This window comes from Cherax quadricarinatus, chromosome 47 (assembly GCF_038502225.1).
Source record: "Cherax quadricarinatus isolate ZL_2023a chromosome 47, ASM3850222v1, whole genome shotgun sequence".
NCBI classification, from domain to species: domain Eukaryota; kingdom Metazoa; phylum Arthropoda; class Malacostraca; order Decapoda; family Parastacidae; genus Cherax; species Cherax quadricarinatus.
In genome coordinates, this window is record NC_091338.1 from 11,421,601 (window position 1) to 11,427,563 (window position 5,963).

The 5,963-nt window shown below is 33.4% G+C and overlaps 1 protein-coding gene across 2 annotated transcripts in view; it reads left to right on the plus strand.

The window, feature by feature from the left end:
• The window catches only part of Trs20 (TRAPP subunit 20), an 82,936-nt gene that overhangs the window by 26,714 nt on the left and 50,259 nt on the right, over window positions 1–5,963 (plus strand). The gene's annotated exons all lie outside the window — the stretch shown is intronic.

The window sequence follows — 5,963 nt, forward strand, 5'->3', positions numbered from 1 at the left end:
GTAAGATTTAAAATATTTATTATAATTTTTATTCTGAATTATAATCATGGTTATTAAAACAATTGTTGAGACCTACAGAGATCTGGCAGCATACCTGCTGAAACTTGTATGTGGATCACACCTATTTTCTAACAAAAAACATGACCACATAGAATTCCTCAAATTATTTATTTATTAGTATTTAATTACCAATATAATATATATATATATTTATATATACTATATATATATATATATATATATATATATATATATATATATATATATATATATATATACAGTGGACCCCCGCTTAACGATCACCTCCAAATGCGACCAATTATGTAAGTGTATTTATGTAAGTGCGTTTGTACGTGTATGTTTGGGGGTCTGAAATGGACTAATCTACTTCACAATATTCCTTATGGGAAAAAATTCGGTCAGTACTGGCACCTGAACATACTACTAGAATGAAAAAAGTTCGTTAACCGGGGGTCCACTGTGTATATATATATATATATATATATATATATATATATATATATATATATATATATATATATATATATATATATATATATATATATATATATATATATATATACATATATATATATACATATATATATATATATATATATATATATATATATATATATATATATATATATATATATATATTGGCACAACACAGGAAAAGGAAAATGTAGGTATCAGTTTTGTTTTTAAAATTATTTCTTTCCCTGAATGAAGAGTTCTGGAGATACTGTACAGGTGATAGTTTAGTTAAATTGTATTGTATACTCAGTACCAGTATCCCTTTTTCTTCATTGCAATATATGAATATATATATTTCCACTGATAACCCACACATAGAAGAGGTAAAGTAATGACAAGGTTTCGGTCTGACTCGGACAAGTCACGTTATTGTGATTTTTTTTTTTTTTTGAGAATTTTGTTAACCCTTTCACTGTCCAGACCCCCAGAATGAAACTTGCTTTCAGTGTCCAAAAATTATGAAAATAAATAAATTAAATAAATATATATATACATATATATATATATACACTATATATATATATATATATATACTATATATATATATATACTATATATATATATATATATTTTTTTTTTTTCAACAAGTCGGCCATCTCCCACCGAGGCAGGGTGACCCCCAAAAAAAAAGAAAGAAAATCCCCAAAAAGAAAATACTTTCATCATCATTCAACACTTTCACCACACTCGCACATTATCACTGTTTTTGCAGAGGTGCTCAGAATACAACAGTTTAGAAGCATACACATATAAAGATACACAACATATCCCTCCAAACTGCCAATATATATATATATATATATATATATATATATATATATATATATATATATATATATATATATATATATATATATATATATATATATATGGCCAACTTGTTGAAAAAAAAAAATATTTATAAATTTATTTATTTTTACTCTGAAGGTAATGACACCAAAAGTACGAAATTTGATGGAAAACTTATGGAATTATGCAGACACAAAGTTAGCACTCTCAGTGCAATGTGTGCACCAGCGATTTTGCCAACTTTGAGTCCTAATTTAAGCCATTTACATTATTACAGTCTACCAAATTCTTAGCTATTTTGACAAGATGCCTTCACTTGATTGAGCAAAAGAAACTGCCCATTCATCTAACCTGTAAAGTGATCAGAATTTGGCAATTTGGCAGATTTCACACAAAATGAAAAAATATCAGTTTAAGAGCAGTCCATAAACAATGTAGACATTCCTGGCACTAAAAATTTCCTCTGTTCATTAGTCATGTCTCTAGGCCTCTTCTATATTAAACTTGCTTTCCATTTTGAATTCTTTATTTACACAAAAACAAATTTACTCTATTTCTCAGATAATTAAATATAACCAGGGAGGATTTGTCATGGTTTACAGTGTCCCAGTAAGTGATCAGACCTATTAAAAACCTGTTAAACAGACTGGGGTTGTTGGAGGTGCCTTACCAATCCTCTTGAATAGCAGCAAAAATCGAATATTTCTGCTACTTTGAGCTCAATTTCAAGCTACTTCAAGTCCTGAAACCAGTCATTGTCATCTCTATTTAAGTAATATGTCTTCCATTCTGTTTAGTGATACAAGAAATGGCCAGTGAAGCCTTTAAAACTATTTGAGAAAACATAAATTTGCTATTTTAAACCATGCACTGTCACAGTTTTGTTTTTCCCCATCATGCGCTGCATGGGATAGGATTTTTTTTTTTATAAGATGCACACTAACTGCACAGACCCGTTTTCTCACATCCCAGAATTTACCGCTCACAACTTGTCTTGAGTAAGCTGAGCACATGACGTAGAACTACGTCAGGGACCCTGGCGTCAATGACGTAGTTCTGCATGATGGACAGTGAAAGGGTTAAAGTGCATTATTGTGTAAAACTGTAAAGTATTTGGCAATTAACCTGAAGAAAAATCTTGGGTCAGGGAAGAGGAGTGGATGTAGTGTGAATGGATTTAGAAAAATATTTTTGAATGGGTAGGGAGGGAGGTGGTTAACAACTTTATGGCAGTGCTCCAGAATAAATTTTACTTTTGCAGTTTATTCTTTGATAAGACTCCCAAGCATTTTGTATATACAGTAATTATTTTTTCATACAGTGCAATATGTTGTTACAGTACTGTATTGTGGTATGTGTGTGTATTTTCAATTGATGTTTGAAGTTTCAGTGATTTTTTGATTATTACTTTGTTGTTGTAATGTTGTATTGCCCATGAAAAATCAGCCTAACATTGTAATTATGGGACCTATTTGTTGTTACAAGAGTATAGAGGTGTGGTTGTAATTGGTATATGCCATAAGGACAGGTATAGTAGTTTTTGTTCATTCCAGCTATCACCCTTTGAGTTTTTGTAAAAATGCTTATTAAAGTCTTTTGTGCAGAAAGAACATTCAAAATCTTTTAACTAGAAATCTTCACTATTTCTCATATCCTTTTATGTAACCAGGTATCACATTCTGCTCTGTGTCATTACCTACCAGGTATTTGTAGTTAAAAGAGCAGATTATGCTCAGAATGTCCTGTCTTTAGTGTAGAGTGTCATACAGTATTTTAGTTTCCAGTGGTTGTGGCACTAGATCCTCTTGGATCTCATTCCAGCAGTCTGTCACTCTTGTCCCCTCAAGGGAGGTTCCTTGACACTGGTGAGGGAATTGGATTTGTGCTCCAGTTCCCTGAATTGAACCTGAATACCTTTAATCTTCCCCCCTTCACATGCGCTGTATAATCCTGTGTGTTTAGCGCTCCCCCATGATTACAATATTGTCACTCTTGTTCTAAGAGATATTGCCTCATTTTCTTTTGGTACTTCCTTTTCCTGTGTATACTTATCATGTACAGTACTTAACCCTTTGACTGTCGCGGCCGTATATATACGTCTTACGAGGTACTGTGTTTGACGTATATACGTATACTCATAAATTCTAGCGGCTTCAAATCAAGCAGGAGAAAGCTGGTAGGCCCACATGTGAGAGAATGGGTCTGTGTGGTCAGTGTGCACCATATAAAAAAAATCCTGGAGCACGCAGTGCATAATGAGAAAAAAAAAAACTCCGATTGTTTTTTTTTAATTGAAATGCCGACTTTGTGGTCTATTTTCGTATAGTATTTATGGTTGTATTCTCGTTTTCTTGGTCTCATTTGATAGAATGGAAAACATATTATAGAAATAGAGGTGATTTTGATTGATTTTTCTATAAAAAGAACCTAGAAATGGAGCTCAAAGTAGGGGAAATGTTTGATTTTTGCCAATGTTCAAAAGTAAACAAATGATGTCATTGTCCAATAAATGTCCAACTAGCCATTCTAATATGCAGTCATGAATGGGTTGATGTTATTTATACAATTATTACAGTATTGCAGTAGTCTGCATAATAGTAAGTCTTCTATTTTTTGTTTGAATAAAAATTCAAAATAGAAAGCAAGAGTAATATCAGAGGGGCCTGGAGACATGACTGATGAACAAAGAAAATGATATTTTAGTGCCAGGTATGTCTGCATTGTTCATTCTGGACCTTATTTTGAAATTGTCATATTTTTAAATTTTCGTGAAATTGGCTAAATTGCAAATTTCTGACCACATTATTGGGTAGTTGAAATCGGTAAATGGGCAGTTTCTTGTACTCGATCGATAGAAAAAGTGGAGTTCTAAAGAAATAACTAAGTTTGGTCGACTGGAGCAACAGAATTAGCCGAAAATAGGGCTCAAAGTGGGCGAAATTGCTGATTTGTAAATATCGCCGAGGTCGCTAGCTTCGCGAGAGCATAATTCCGTCAGTTTTCCATCAAATTTCGTTATTTTTGGTGTCATTACAATCGGGAAAAGATTCTCTATCATTTCATAAGAAAAATAATTTTTTTTTTTTTAAATTTTGCGACACCAGGAGACACCTCAGGATTGGGGGTTGCGACAGTAACGAAGAGAGCTATCAATATGACAGTTTTCTGAACACTATACATGCTGCTCAAAGAGCGTTTATCCCATATAAAGAAATTAGATCAAATAGAAATGACCCAAAATGGATGAATAATAGGCTCAAATATCTACTAGGGCATAAGAAAGGAATTTATAGGCGTATCAAAAGAGGTGAGGGTCATCTTATGAATCAGTATATTGACATTAAGAGGGACATTAAAAAGGGGATAAGAAAAGCTAAAAGGGACTATGAAATTAAAGTTGCTAGGGATTCTAAAACTAACCCAAAAAGTTTTTTCCAGGTCTATAGAACAAAAGTTAGAGATAAGATAGGTCCCCTTAAAAATAACTATGGGCACCTTACTGACAATGAGAATGAAATGTGCTTGATTTTAAATAATTATTTTCTCTCAGTTTTTACACAGGAAGACACTAACAATATTCCAGTAATTAATTTTTACAGTGGGCTAGAAGAAGATAAATTATGTAACATCACAGTCACTAGTGAGATGGTTGTGAGGCAGATAGACAGACTGAAGCAAAATAAGTCGCCGGGTCCTGATGAGGTTTTTTCAAGGGTTCTTAAGGAATGCAAAATGGAACTCTGTGAACCATTAACTAATATTTTTAATTTATCTCTTCAATCAGGTGTAGTGTCTGATATGTGGAAGATGGCTAATGTAACTCCTATTTTTAAAACAGGGGACAAGTCGTTACCGTCAAATTACCGCCCAATAAGCCTGACCTCAATTGTAGGCAAATTACTAGAGTCAATTATAGCTGAGATTATAAGAAGCCATCTCGATAAGCATAGCTTGATTAATGATACTCAGCATGGATTCACAAGAGGCCGGTCTTGTCTAACTAATTTATTAACTTTCTTCAGTAAAGCTTTTGAGGCTGTTGACCACAATAAAGAATTTGATATTATTTACTTAGATTTTAGTAAGGCTTTTGATAGAGTTCCGCACCATAGACTGTTAAAGAAAGTGGCAGCTCATGGCATTGGGGGAAAAGTGCTCTCGTGGATCGAGTCATGGCTCACTGACAGGAAGCAGAGAGTGTCCATAAATGGGGTTAAATCCGAGTGGGGATCTGTAACAAGTGGCGTTCCACAGGGATCAGTCTTGGGCCCGTTGTTGTTTATAATATATATCAATGATCTTGATGAGGGAATTACTAGTGATATGAGCAAATTCGCCGATGACACAAAGATAGGTAGGATAATTGATTCAAACGTAGATGTTAGGGAACTTCAGGAGGATTTAAACAAACTCTATTCTTGGTCAGAAAAGTGGCAGATGCAGTTCAATGTAGATAAGTGCAAGGTTCTGAAGCTTGGGAGTGTCCATAACCCTAGTACTTATAAATTAAATGATGTAGAACTTAGCCATACAGATTGCGAAAAGGACTTGGGGGTTATGGTGAGCAGCAACCTTAAACCAAGACAGCAATGCCTAAGCGTACGTAATAAGGCAAATAGATTACTGGGATTTATATC